Source organism: Echeneis naucrates, chromosome 2 (genome assembly GCF_900963305.1).
Source record: "Echeneis naucrates chromosome 2, fEcheNa1.1, whole genome shotgun sequence".
NCBI lineage: Eukaryota > Metazoa > Chordata > Actinopteri > Carangiformes > Echeneidae > Echeneis > Echeneis naucrates.
The window spans coordinates 6,407,658-6,423,234 of NC_042512.1; the positions used below are offsets into that span (position 1 = coordinate 6,407,658).

General features: G+C 40.5%; 1 protein-coding gene and 1 long non-coding RNA gene across 3 annotated transcripts in view; one reads left to right on the forward strand and one right to left on the reverse strand.

Annotated features, from left to right (window-relative positions):
• LOC115051719 (NACHT, LRR and PYD domains-containing protein 3-like) overlaps positions 1-15,577 on the reverse strand; it is a 318,526-nt gene that overhangs the window by 278,295 nt on the left and 24,654 nt on the right. The gene's annotated exons all lie outside the window — the stretch shown is intronic.
• LOC115051728 (uncharacterized) lies at positions 6,803-7,573 on the forward strand. Of its 2 annotated transcripts, none has more exons than XR_003841317.1 (3): positions 6,803-6,864; positions 7,232-7,399; positions 7,522-7,573. It is a non-coding gene; the product is annotated as an uncharacterized LOC115051728 (long non-coding RNA). The 2 variants fall into 2 exon arrangements; XR_003841316.1 differs by having other exon boundaries at positions 6,815-6,864; positions 7,217-7,399.

Here is a 15,577-nt window from a genome sequence, read left to right on the forward strand (position 1 = left end):
CAGACGTGGTTTCAGAGACAAACAACATGGCAGTGAAGCGCACACTCTTATTTTGAAGGACAGTATTTTTTTTTTGTCATGCTTTCTTTTATTCTTTTGAGTGTTAATATTGTCGGAAGGAATTGTACAGTTACAGATGTTGATGTTCAGGTTTAAAACATACACAAATGCCGGGAGGGAGGTCTGCGAAGCACCGGAAGTAGAATGCATATTTTATTTTGTAATCTCCATTTACCGTCTTGCGCTGCATATTACTTCCTCTTGCTCGCGACTCTCCTTCCAGAAAATTACGCATTTCTGATGCCATTTGTATTTTTTTTTTTTATCGTTTTTGTTGTGTAAATTGAACTAAGTTAGTAAAAAATACTTACAAAGTTGATGTAAACACAGAGTTAAGTTGTAAAACTGTATATTTTATTATTTTCATGCATAATCTCGCCAATTAGAGGAGAAGTGGAGACGCATGAGTTGCTCGGCTGCTACTTAGCTTATAACGCCAGAGTGTGCTATTGAGACTGGATGCTAACAGGAGCCATGTAGTGACTGTGTTCATGGTGTTACAGAGCACAGAGGGCATGTAGGAGAAAAACCTGTCAACACCTGTGAATGTTTCTTCTCCACAATGCAGGTATGTGAGTTTATGCAAGTTATTCTTTTTTAGTTTTCTTAGGTTGATGTGCATTTTATTTAGTTGGGTTAGGGTTAGTTGTTTGTGTTGTTTGTGCTCTGAAATAAAGCTGGTCCCTTCCGGGTACTTTTCCTGTGTGAGGGGAACAGATGAGCACAGGTGAACCCCATGTGAGGGTCAAACTCACAGCTTTCATATAATGAGACTGCAACATCTAGGCCTGGAAGTCAGCTTAAGTAAGAGTGAGATGGAGGAGACCTGTCAGTGCTGCTTTTCATGTAGAGCAGCTCTTTTTTTAAAAAGTTGGGGGAAAAAGTAACATTGCATTGGCCAGGAATCAAACTCATGAAAGTACACATCATTCTGCAGTTCTCTATCAGCATCAGCAGCAGCAGGTACTGCTCTGAGCTCCGTCCTCTCCCTCCTCCCAAAACGGTCACCGTGTTCAAACTCACACAAGGAAACTGTTAGAAATTCAATGTAAAAAGTGTGACAGTGTTAACCCTAACAAAGGTGGAGCGTATGTTTGCATCTGTGTGGGAAAGAGCAATAGAATAAATGAAAATAAAACAGGTTCTTGTGTGGCAGATGGAGAGTCTCTCCCCCTCCTCCTCACTCAGCCGGCAGCAGCCTGAATCCCATCAGCTGTCAGGTGCTGACCCTCTGTGTGTTTACGTGGATCCTCCGGTTCCTCTTCCTCACCTTCACAGTCCGGTGTGTGTGTGTCCTGCTGTCAGTGTCAGTGTGGCTCCCTCCTGGGACCTCTTGAATGCAGACTGGGTTTACGGTTTCCTGCTCAGAGCCTGTTTGGCCTCTCTGTGTTGTGAGTTTGCAGTGCGCCCTCTCCTCCTCCACGCTGTTGGAAACGGCCCTCTGCCCAGTGGCTGTGCTGTCTGTGTTTCACAGCCAACAGGCTGCTGTTTTGTTTGTCCTCTCCTCACTGTGGCTGAACTGGTCTGGTTCCTGAACCGAGCCATGTTTCAGTGGGTTTATTTATACCACCTACTGTTAGTTGTTTTACTTTAATTTAGTTGGTGTTATTAATATGTTCTTTTCATATTGTTTGTTGTCTGGGAGTTTGTTGACAGAGGCTCCACACAGGCACGTCCTCCAACCCCCCTGTTTTCTTTATTGATTTGATTGGATAACTGTAAGCGTGTTCTTTAATAATTTCTGTGAGGATTAGAGTGGGCAATTGTTTGACTTTATTTGGGAGAGCTTAGTTTTGATTGCTTAGTTTTTGGGATGTATTATTTAGGTTAGTTAGTGTGTGTCTTGTGTGAGGATGTTTTGAATGTGTGACCTGCGCCCAACCATTTTTCATGTGCTTCATATGAGTTGTGTAGAGAGGGGTTAAGTTCATTCATTTCCTGGGCTGAAGCTCCCCCAGAGGGTGTTTTTGGTCGACAGTTAATCTTTCCCAACACTATCCCATCCTTTGCTGCCACAAAAACAATGTTGGCAGAGTGAATCTTTGCTCTTAAGTTGTGCGTGTCATGAACTGAAAGCTGTTTAATAATGTGTTAGTCTGTGTTAGTTCTGCCATGGGAAAGGTCATAAATGCACGCTATGATAGAATCAACACAAAGATGTCACACTGCACTGGTTTTCTTCTTTTCTCACCTGCCCAGATCTACCCGTCTGCTGCACCCACCTAATCAGTGCAACCATCTCATTCCACTCATTTTCTGACAGATTATATCTCGTGTTTGTTGCATTCATTTACCCACAGTTTGCCTTGTTTTGATCATACCTGTCTCTGACCCAGCAAAACGTAGAGAGTTTGTGAGGAAATTCAAGTTGTGCGTTTAACATATAAAAGAGAGACTGCAACAAAAACATCACGCAAGTATCGATCCAATATTGATGCTGACCTTGGTATCAATACCACTGATATGTGGATCAATCCGCCCACCCCAACCTGCCAGTATTTTTCCGCTCACCTGCCAGAATTTGACCACTCACCTGCTGCACCCACCTAATCAGTTCTACCATCTCATTCCACTCATTTTCTGATAGATTATCTTGAGCGTCATGCAAACCTGTCTCATATTCATTTCCAGACTGTTTGTCTGGATTTGATCCTCTCTATCTCTGACCTCATAACCTGACATATAACCAACACATAAGCAACAGACTGTTAGAGCTCCGCTGTCGAAGGGACAGATACAGGAAATCATTCCTGCCACATTCCCTCACATTGTAAAATAACTCTCATCTGTCTGACAGAGAAAAATCGCATCTCTGATATATAAAAACAAAACAAACAGTAACTATAGCACCTTTTGTGTCAATATTTGTATAGTTATTGTCTGTTTATAGTTTTTATTTTAGTGTATATGTTTTATTATTATTGTTATTATTATTATTATCACCCTTTTACATACTGTACAGTTTGTCTTGCTGCTGTGACATGAGAATTTCCTAGTTTGGATCAATAATGTACATCTATTTGTCTATCTGACCACCATCTGTCTCTGACTCCTCTGACTGCTGGCCCCTCACCTCTCCCCTGTTTACCTGGATTCCCTCACCAGAGGGGCTTCACAATAAACTGTTGAACTCTTCCTTCTTTTATCTCAGTTTGTGCTGGATGTTGGTTCGACCTAACACCCGTTACAGTCAGTATTGAAATTTTGTATAATAGGGGGATGTTACTTTAAAAGTCCTTCAAATGTAAGGTATTATTCTTTTCAATCCCAGGCCGTTTTCCACAGTCTGGAATCATTTTGACTTTTTACAGCTGTTTCAGAAACAGGTTGGAGCGGTTTTAACATCTATCTGGTGTTGTGTCATACTTTGGACTCTGAAGTTATGAGGATGTGACTTTTCCTCAGCTCAAACAGACACCAGGACTGATGAGGGAGAACAAGCAGCTTCTTCTCTTCACATGAAGCTGGAAAGTGTCAGAAAGTCTCCCTGAAGTGAGTTCAGCAGGTGAGAATCTGTAAATGAGTGAACAGGATCACTGTGATCACATTGTGTTGTTTCACTGTTTGACTGGACAGGAGAACTTTTCTGGATGCTGATTGACTGCTTTCAGATATGTAAAAACTAATATTAATAGTTTCTCATGGAGTTAAAGGACAATGATTTAAGGATCAGTAGTATTAATGGCCATTAATTGAATCAACAGAGCACTGACCTTCAGTGTGAGTTAATCGAGTTTATTGAGAATCTGTAAGTGTGTGTGTGTTTGTGTGATTTCTCAGAAAAAGAGTATCAGGGTTTGTAGAGTAAAAAAGATGTATTATTTATTTCTAATTTATTTCACAGAGATAATCCACTTTTAATCAATACAGTTGTGCTTGATTTGAAAATGAATAAAACGTTTATGTAATAAATGTAACACGTTTAGGATTACAGATCAGTAAATACCAAATGGTAGAGCTGCTGTCACAGATAAAGATGGTTTTCTTTGGTAATTATTTCTTCCGTGTTAATGAGACAGGAGAAAACTAATGTGTCCTGTGATGTTGGAGAGATGGTGAGAATCAGATCAGACAAATCTGTAAATACATAATGACCATGATTACTGATATCAGACTGTACTAAGTCTGAAAATTAAACCAATGTTAAACTGTGACTGCACTGGTTGTAAAATATGCGGCGTTCTAGATTTCCTAAATTTCCCAGTTGAAATCTCCGAGTTCGCACCTCAAAGTGTTCCATACAAGTTACGTCTTCTGCTTGAGCGCAAAGAATTCTGGTATGTAAACAAGCCAACATGATGGACACTGTAAGATTTATACTAAAATCATTTCAATCGCCAAAGGTGCCTGCAACTTGCTCATTTGAGTGAAACGGATGAGGGGAAACTGTGCATAAGTTAACAGATGCTTTTATTTGTTATGTTATTTTGAAATGTATTGATTGACAATACAACATCAATTTAATTGATTAATTTAACATTGTATGCCTGATTTCGCCATTCTGAGTAATTGTACATTACATTTTTGTTGCTGTTGTTTTTTTTTTTAATTGGCATAATCTTTTTTTTTTTTTACTTTAGCTAGCACTAGCTACTTTTGGTCTGCAACATATTTGGGCACCATTTCAGACACACAATAGATTGTAATACACAATCGTGTATGTAATGTGATTGCAAAGTGCAGTTTACTTTACATTGTTCCACCGCATCCATGGAAGCTGCCATATTGTTTAGGAAGCGAGCTGAAGTCACAAGTTGTAACTCATAGTACATCAGTTAGGCACAAGTTCATGAGTGGGAAGTTACAAGTTCAACTGCTGTTCCAGTGCATGTTAAGAAGTTACAGGTGGGAAAAACACGAGTTAGGAACCTAGACCTGGAACGCAGTAGAAGTCTGATTGTATTGAAGTCTAAGGGAAAATAGCAGTACATGTAATTAGCAACAGCTGCCTAGGTGTCTTATTTACTATCTTACTTCCAGGCTTAATGGTTCTGACAGGTGTCTGCAATAGTGAACATTAATCTGGATAGTTTACACTGAAGCTAAATACACTCCAGCTAACAGAATGCTAGCTAGCTGATAGCACTCATTTTATGTTCAGTGTTGGTTTTATTCCATTACCAGCATAAAATATAAAACACTGTTGCTCAGTCATTAGACAGTGGAGAGAACAGTCTGCTTTTTATATGATTTTAAGACCAAACATCTCCTTTTGTTTTTGTTTATAAAATTCAGGAGTTTTAACTGGTAGAGTGACTGAACACCAAATAAAATACACGTTCATTCATTCATTCATCCATTCATTCATTCATCTTCTACTGCTTTTCCGGTCGTGAGGCTGCTGGGCTAATCCCAGCCCACATCGGGTGAGGGGCGGGGTATACCCTGGACAGTTCACCAGTCCATCACAAGGACAAACGGAGATGAACAACCTCACTCTCGCATTCATACCATTTAATTTAGAGTCTAAAATACACTTGTGCTTAAGTAATTATATGAGCAATGATGGCAATTAATTCATATATTTAGTTTAAATACTGCACTAGGTTATTGCATGATATTTAAATGTTTCTATTTATTGGTACTGTATTTTTGAACACCTCATTGAAAACTTAAGTCAAAAACAAATATTTTAATGTGAACATATCGGCAACGCGTCATAAACGACACAATAAGACCTGTCACTAATAACTGTAGTTGTGATGACTATAACACAAGTTAACACAGTTTCCTTTCTGGGTGTCCTCAGGGTCAGGCAGTAATGTGAAGACGACCCCTCAGTATTATGACCAACCTTATCTTTACTCACTGAGTAAAGTCAAGAATTTAAATAATTTTAAATCACCAGACTTAAACCAGATTAATTTTTGCAAAGGTGTTTAACAACTTAATCTTAACCTATTACCCTTGAACTGTTATGCCGTGTTTTTGTTGAGGCGTGACAGAACAAATGTGTCTGAACTTGTCAAAGAGAATTGAATTCTTACTGTTAATGGCCCACTTTGAGTATTTCCAGATACAGAGAAGCCATTTAAGGTTTGAAGCAGCACTCCTTGATTTAATTGTTGGATTATTTGAAGCAAAAAAGAAATATTTCGTTATCACATGTAGTCTGATCACCAAAGTGACATGAATTTAAGCAGCTCTATCAACACATCCTACAGTCAGATACCACCATCTAGTGGACAGAGAAGAAGCACCGTCAGAACTGAGATACATTTCTCTGAAACTTGCAGGTCAGACTGATTTGTATGTGAAGTTATGGAGGCACAGTATTTAGATAAAGTGACAAAGAAACAAATGTTTAAGATAAATCCGAAACATCAGATGAGAGAACCACCTCCCCTAATCTGAGTTGTCCTGATAATGGTCAGACTGGTTTACATGTAACTGATGTTTGACTGGGCTTGTAATGACTTGATGAATTGTTGTATGCCTTCAAATGTTACAAAAAGATATATTTATCTGATGCAATTAAAAATTGTGTGTATAATGCAAATATAAAGAATTGAATGTTGGGATGAACATTAATTTTGAATGATTTTTCTGGCTTTTCTGTCTCTGTTGATTTCAGTCAGATTCTGAAATAACAGAGTTTGCTGTTGGGAGTTAAAAGCTGAAATTAGTAACATATTAGTGGCAGTAATGGTGATGAATGTGTACTGTGATGTAATGAATCTTTTTGTTGTGTTTGTGTGAAGGTGGAGGCTCAGCTATGAATCAGTGTGAGGACAGAGAGGAGGGAGCCCCTCCCTCTAAAACCACTCTGTGTGGGGAACATGAGAGTCAGACCAAAGCTCAGAGGTGAGATGAGGATCTCTAACTGTCCATCTGTCAGAGCTCAGCACTCAGATCACTGCTGCATCATTATTCACTCTCACTGTCACTTAGGTATTTTACTGCTGCTGTTTTATTTGTCTTTGTCAGGGCTCAACCAGCATGAGAAGATATAATAATTAATAACAACAGCAACAAAGACAATAAAAATCTTTATTTGTCTTGTAACTTTCACAAACATTCAAACTTGTAAAGTGACAATTTAATTTAATTTAAGTATGTAAACAATAAAATATTCTGGGTGATTCTTAGCTATACAAAGGAAAACCATTCTTGAGTTTATTCTCAGTTTATTGTTTGTTGATCATTTTATTATCAGCTCTGTTTTTACTAGCAACCAGAAGTCAAGACCAGATTCTCCTGAACTGAGCTGTGTGTCCATGAAGAGTGATCGGTCTATGGAGCAACCTATTTACTTTAAAGATGGACAACAGTCTGCTGTATCCAGCTGTGTATCCATGAAGAGTGATCAGTCTATGGATGACTTTATCAAAGAAAAAAGGTAAAAGCTGATCATTTGTTGTTGTTTGACTCATTAAAGGTATCAAAGCTTGTCTATCAGTTTCTCTGCTGTTCATAGAAAACTCCTGGAACAAACTGTGTGTTTGTGTCTTTTCTCCTCAGAGTTCAGTCTGACAAACATCATCACACAGACCTGGACTCCATATTTATGGTGTGTAAATGTTCATCCAGTGACTACAACAGACACCAACAAAGACTTGAGTTTGAAGCTGCACTCTTTAGACCAGTAGAGCTTTACTCTGTGACAGACAGGAGTTGAACTGGGATTGAACAGGTTTGGGGTGGGAGAGAGTGGGAGAGGACTGGGAGTTGTAGTTCACCACAGAGCAATAATCCATCAGCCTCAACAGATATGTTCTGTATGAATATGGTCTGTTGGAGACTTTTACAAAACATTTCTGCTCCTTCTTCTTCATCTACAGTGAATCCTAAAGAAAAGTTTGTTATTTAGTTGTTTTCCAGATAATTTCAGCTATGACTTAAGAACAAAGACCAAAGTTAATCAGATTCAGTCCTGGACCTCCATGGACTCTGTCTCTACAGGGTTTAAAGATGGAATAATTCATCAGTGAACTAGTTCAGGTGGTCTGATCCATCTTCAGCCACAGTCACAGTTAATACCCTGAATTTTCACTTCCTAAGTTGATGTGTTGAAGGGCTGTATCAGTTTGGTCTTCATGTGATGATCAGGATCTCTGTGTTGTCAGAATCTAAAGTCAAACTTAGTAAGTTACACCAGTGAAGTTAGTTTAGTGAAGTCAGCAGGTCTGAATCTTTCTGTGTAGCTCTGGAAAGAGACGTGGCAGCAGATGATACAGCAGCAGCTAAAGTTGAACTCTGCTGACTGATGATCTGATGCTTTGATCCATCAGTTTATACTGAGAGTGAACACAGGATGTTATTGTGTTCCAGCTGCTGGAGGAGAACATTGTCTGTTTTGTGAAGAACGAGCTGAAGAAAATCAAAAGGATTCTGAGTCCAGATTACCCACAATTCATCAAGAATGAGAATGATGAGGTGGATGAAGAGCAGAGGAGGAGCAGAGAGGCATTTCTGAAGATCACAGTGAACTTCCTGAGGAGGATGAAGCAGGAGGAGCTGGCTGACTGTCTGCAGAGCAGTAAGAGGACTTAACATGATGGATCAGTTAGATATTTACAGAAGTCTCATGAGAGAGAAAGATCATATTATTCCTTAGGAGAAACAAAAATCAACATTGTTAAATATTTTAGTCTCATCTGTTATTAAATAAATATTTTAATCATCTGTTTTCATTTATTCAGAAAGTTGTGCTCTAGTTTGTCACCGTAAACTCAAATCTTCCCTGAAGAAGAAGTTCCAGTGTGTGTTTGAGGGGATCTCTAAAGCAGGAAACCCAACCCTTCTGAATCAGATCTACACAGAGCTCTACATCACAGAGGGAGGGACTGGAGAGGTCAATGAGGAACATGAGGTCAGACAGATTGAAACAGCATCCAGGAAACAGGACAGAGCAGAAACAAGCATCAGACAAGAAGACATCTTTAAACCCCCACCTGGAAGAGACCAACCAATCAGAACAGTGATGACAAAGGGAGTGGCTGGCATTGGGAAAACCGTCTTAACACAGAAGTTCACTCTGGGCTGGGCTGAAGACAAAGCCAACCAGGACATAGAGTTCACATTCCCCTTCACCTTCAGAGAGCTGAATGTGCTGAAAGAGAAGAAGTTCAGCTTGGTGGAACTTGTTCATCTCTTCTTCACTGAAACCAAAGAAGCAGGAATCTGCAGCTTTGATCACTTCCAGGTTGTGTTCATCTTTGACGGTCTGGATGAGTGTCGACTTCCTCTGGACTTCCACAACACTGAGGTCCTGACTGATCCTACAGAGTCCACCTCAGTGGACGTGCTGCTGACAAACCTCATCAGGGGGAAACTACTTCCCTCTGCTCGCCTCTGGATAACCACACGACCTGCAGCAGCCAATCAGATCCCTCCTCAGTGTGTTGACATGGTGACAGAGGTCAGAGGGTTCAATGACCCCCAGAAGGAGGAGTACTTCAGGAAGAGGTTCAGACATGAGGAGCAGGCCAGCAGGATCATCTCCCACATCAAGACCTCACGAAGCCTCCACATCATGTGCCACATCCCAGTCTTCTGCTGGATCACTGCTACAGTTCTGGAGGAGGTGTTGAAGACCAGAGAGGGAGGAGAGCTGCCCAAGACCCTGACTGAGATGTACATCCACTTCCTGGTGGTTCAGTCCAAAGTGAAGAAGGTCAAGTACGATGGAGGAGCTGAGTCAGATCCACACTGGAGTCCAGAGACCAGGAAGATGATTGAGTCTCTGGGAAAAGTGGCTTTTGAGCAGCTGCAGAAAGGAAACCTGATCTTCTATGAATCAGACCTGACAGAGTGTGGCATCGATATCAGAGCAGCATCAGTTTACTCAGGAGTGTTGACACAGATCTTCAAAGAGGAGACAGGGCTGTACCAGGACAAGGTCTTCTGCTTCGTCCATCTGAGTGTTCAGGAGTTTCTGGCTGCTCTTCATGTCCATCTGACCTTCATCAACTCTGGAGTCAGTTTGATATCAGAAAAACAAACAAGAACTCAAAGGTCTAAACTAGTAAGGGCTGGATCTAAAAGAACACGTCTCTACCAGAGTGCTGTGGATGAGGCCTTACAGAGTCCACATGGACACCTGGACTTGTTCCTCCGGTTCCTTCTGGGTCTTTCACTGCAGACCAACCAAACTCTCCTACGAGGCCTGGTGACACAGACAGGAAGTAGCTCAAAGACCAATCAGAAAACAGTCCAGTACATCAAGAAGAAGATCAGTGAGAATCTGTCTCCAGAGAAAAGTATCAACCTGTTTCACTGTCTGAATGAACTGAATGATGGTTCTCTGGTGGAGGAGATCCAACAGTCCCTGAGATCAGGACGTCTCTCCACAGATAAACTATCTCCTGCTCAATGGTCAGCTCTGGTCTTCATCTTACTGTCATCAGAAAAAGATCTGGACGTGTTTGACCTGAAGAAATACTCTGCTTCAGAGGAGGCTCTTCTGAGGCTGCTGCCAGTGGTCAAAGCCTCCAACAAAGCTCTGTATGTGCAAATAAACCAAAAAAGATCAACTAAATCTTTTCATTTAGTTGAGAATCAAAAAGATGTTTCTTTAATCACTTATCTTGTTTTGCTGATTCCTCTTCAGACTGAGTGGCTGTAACCTCTCAGACAGAAGCTGTGAAGCTCTGTCCTCAGTCCTCAGCTCCCAGTCCTCTAGTCTGAGAGATCTGGACCTGAGTAACAACAACCTGCAGGATTCAGGAGTGAAGCTGCTGTCTGCTGGACTGGAGAGTCCACACTGTGAGCTGGAAACTCTCAGGTCAGAGTTCATGTTTGTGTGAATACTAAAACTGGATTTAGTTTTTTATGATACATTTTATTTAAATGAGTAAAAATTGAAAACTGAAGAGGTTTGTAGGTTTTGGTTTGTAGTGGTGTCTTCTATGTTCACTGAGGATCATTTACTTTTAGGCAGGTGGACACAACCTTTGTGCTGCTTTTGGCATCTGTCACAGTTGTGATGGAGTTCAGGCTTTCAGGAATTCAGGAATTTGGCATTCAGGAAAATATCTAAGGGGCTCAAAGACACCAGAGGTTGAGTGGACTGCTGATATGATGCTCTGTGGATGAATGAACCTTCTAACTTCGGGTCTAGAAACGGTTACAAACACACTTTGTAGTTGGGCGCCAGACAGGAGACAGGAGCTGGATCAAAAGACACTATTGTCCTGTCAGATTTGATGTCATTATTTAGGTGTGTGGGTAACCTAAAGAAATTCACCGGCTAGCTGTTACTCCTACCTGCAAAAAGATATGTGGAGAAAATGTCAAGGCGAAGTCTAAATCAAAGGGGGTTTTAATACATAAATCAATATACACACTACAAATCAAAATATCTCAAAACAATATTTGCTCGGAAGGTTAATTGGCAGACATAAACAAAATATCACAGTACACAGTTCACCCTGTTATCACAAATCATGGCAACACAAAACTTAAATCATCAATGCCCCAAAAGAATGTGTGTGGGTGTGTTCCTCCGGGGTTCAGTGTGTGTGAGTGGACTTATGGTGGATCAGTGTGTTAAATGGTTGAGGGGACAGTGATGGACTGTGTTAGCTCTGTTGTGGGGCTCCTCCAGCCCAGGCAGGTATGGAGTCCCAGTATACAGGCACCTTTTTCCTCCTTGGTACTCCTGGGATCATCACCACTCCTCATGGGTTTCCAAACCTCCAGTGAATCCAGCTGGTTCTCTTCCTCGTGTTACTGCTTTCTTATTTTCCCAACATTTCTTTGATTAGCAGGCAGAGTTGAATGAACCTGGACAGATTTTCTTTGTTCCCCTCACTCTCACTCCTCTCTGTTGTTCTCCTTGCTGTTTGTGTCAGTAGCTTTTTCCTTCCACCAGTTCACAGTTGCCACTCATTTGTTAACTCACCAGTTTTTTTTTTTTTTGTTGTTGTTGTTTTTTTTTCCCCCCACTCACACTTCTTTCCCCCTCCCTTTCCTGTCAGGAGGTAAAGGGCTGTTCTGCTGTTTTGTTTTCTACCACAACCTATTGGTTGAACATAGAACAGAATCAATGCATCACTATACAGTATTTGTGTTACTGTGTCTTTACTTTAATGAATGTTTGTTGTTCTGTTGTTGTTTATGAGTTTTAATCATGGTCAAGTAAGGTTTGAAAAATATAACCTGAAGAAAAATAAATAAAAAAAACAACCCTACCTCCCTGATGATGAAATAGGAGAACAAGATTGACAAAAACAAATTCCTTCCCCTAAAGCTATGACAGCTACTAAGACTGCTATTTGTAACATAAACAAGTAAAACAAAACTACACATGCACAGCCCAGCATGATCCAGAGCTGGGAGCAGGAGGAGGAGTCACCTCAGTACAGGAGAACTTCCCTTTGAAAGAGTAGAACCAGCCAATCCCACCTCTACACCTGAACAGGAAATGGGACACACACACAGAGTGGACTCCACCCTGAGAACAAGGAGGGCAAACAGCAATATATACAAATGATCAAAGGTCATAACAGAGTTCTTTATAAGGCAGTAGATTCTTCATTTTGGCTTCCTCCAAACATCAAGAGAACATTTATCTCTCTGTTTTTGGAATATAATAATATTGATGTTAATTCTACAACATCATTTATTTTGGAAAATCTCAGATAAATCACTCAGAATATTGATTTCAGCTCACTGGCCCAGGGATGGTGATGCAAAGGCCCAGTCCCAATACACCCCCTACCCCTACATTTTGCACGTTCCTGTGAGGGTAGTGGTGTCCCAATCACTTTTTTCACATAGGGGAAGGGGGCATAATGAGGGGTAGGGGCTATGAATCTAGCCCTTAACGTCGAGGGTTTTCCGATGCTGACTTCCGGAGGTAGGGCCAGTCCGTGAGCGAGATGATGCGGAGAAGTCTGAGGGGGAAAAAAAAAACCACGAGACAACAGATGTCAATGGTGTATTCTACTCTGTGTACCTCTTGGTTTATTTGTCCACCGAAGCATGATGAAATCTAAAAGAATGATCGCAACCGTAAACTCCTTTCTTTTTTTTTTTTTTTGATGACATAATTTGTTGCTGCTGGGAATACCCTGTCGCTTGCGTTCCTGAATGTAAACTATGCAGTGACGTAGCAATTGGTGTCCCAATTCCTTGGGAAGAAGCAAAGCTATACCCCTTGTGACTTCCTTTTGAAGGTTAAGGGCTGGTGGTAGTGAGTAGGTGAACTTTGGATTGGGCCAAAGTGTCAGAATGAAACCCAGGACCCATGGACCCAGGTATTTAACCTCTGTAGGAGTGTTCACAAAGCTCCTTGTGACAACAACGCATTAGAGGAGTTCCACTGACCTCTGTTAGTCCACTGCTGTAGACACATTTATGTGTCATTTCTGTTGTGGAAATTCTCTGCTGCTGGTGAAGAATGAAATACAGACAGAAGTTTATATTTTCTTTGCAAAGAAAAAGTCAATCATCACACAAGCAGGAGAAATGAAGAAAGAATTCATAAATCACTCGTATAAAATATTAATTTCAGCTCACTGGCCCAGGGATGGTGATGCAACGTGTCAGAATGAAATATCTTTTTAGTAATTCTATGATCAGGCAGCTTCACAGATCTGTTCCAGAACTGGAGCTTTTGTCTCTTATGTCTGATAGTCGAGGGCTCCCATCCCAAATCACCATGAAGAGCCAACACTGAGGTCCATTTGTGTACTGCTGTAAGATAACCAATAGCTCTATGATGCTGAGTATTACAAAGAGAATATTCACAGAATCCCCAGACAGCAGAAGCATCGTCTGACACACACACACACACACACACACACACACACACACACACACATTATAGAACAGACTGAAAGTATGAACTCCCAGATGAGCACAGTGTTCAGACTTGTTCAGGGCTCTACCTGCAGACTGAGCTAAAACACTGACAGCTGGGTTAAATGTCATGTGTTGGTCCAACGTCAGAACATTTATACTGATCAGTGTAGGACAGCAGTACTGTCCCAACATTAACAACATTCAACTTGGCCTAAAATTCACCACTTGTGTTTTGTCTTGGTTCTCCATTAGTCTCCACTTCCAGCACTGTTTTGGAACAATGTTCAGCATAATGTGAACACTTTTTCTTTCTTAGCCCCATACACACGCTTCCCCTCTAAATTTGTACTGACATATTTGTCATCCCAAGAACAATATGTGTGCAATATGTGTTCAGCACCTTGAAAAATGTCTTCATGATAATTTTATGCTTAATCAATTGTACCCATCAAATTTGGAAAAGTCATGAAATACGAATCAAAAAAAAAAAAAAGTCAATATTTTTTGAATGATAAACATTGAATGTGGTCAAATCGACCTGAAGGATAATAGGAGGGTTAAGTATGATTTCCACATTCAACTGTTCATGTTTCTTCAAATATATCAGTAATGATGAGTTAGGTTTTTTGTCTAGAACTTCTGCAGCTTGTTTGTAGACTGTTTGACTGGTTTTAGAGTGGACTTACCTGCCAGAGCTCAGATTGTTATACAGGAGTTCATATGTGGCAGAATCAGAGATAGAAATAAAGTTTGGCTGACTCTGCTGTTTGGTTATTTCTGATGTGTTAAAATCACAATGTTGAGGTTCTTTACAGTGTTGTTTCATTTTCTCATTAAATCTTGTCACTGTTTGTATTTGACTGTTGTGAAGCTGTTTCCTGTTGGTTCAGCTGTTTGACTTTCATTTTCTAAACTTCTGCTTTCTAAGCCTTCAGCTCTGAACAGATGATGAAACATTGAACACTTTCAAGCAGGAACTTTGTCTCCTAAAGTCACATCTTTTATTCTTTACTCAGGTTGAAGAACTGCAGTTTATCAGAGATCAGTTGTTCTTCTCTGGTCTCAGCTCTGAAGTCCAACCCCTCCCATCTCAGAGAACTGGACCTGAGTCACAACAATGACCTGCAGGATTCAGGACTGAAGGATCTGTGTGGTTTTCTGAAGAGTCCAGGTTGTAGACTGGAAATTCTGAGGTCTGTTCAGTTGTTGTAGATTTGTTTAATCCAGAATTTATATTCACATTTAAGTTGAATATCTTCACTTTTATTAAAAATTGCTGTTGTTTCATGTTTACAGTTGTTTCTAATAATAATAATAAAAGTTGTCAGTCTTTTCCAAAACTTGAATTTACTTGTTCAATATATTAATCTGGACTGGATCTTTAAATCTTGGTCTTGGTCTTTGTATTGGAACAAGGTCTGATGTGGACCAGCAACATTTGAGATGTTAAAGTGGGTGATGAGTTTGAAAAGGTGGAGAAGTTCTGGATCAAGACATTTCTGACTGATTCATACTCATCAAGTTTTGGATTTGAAAATAAGGGATATGTTCCAGCACCTGCCCCGAGACGTCCCACCACCCCAACTAAGCTCCAGTATCCCGTACGTTTTAAGGCAGATGGTCAAGAAAGCTAAAATCACCACTTGTCAACTACCTACAAACTGCAATTGGCTTTATGCAGCTCCGCTATGTCCTGAACGTCAGCCAGCTCCTTTGTTTCCTGTCTTTCATTATTGGACATACTGATTAATCCAGGTATGACTGACCA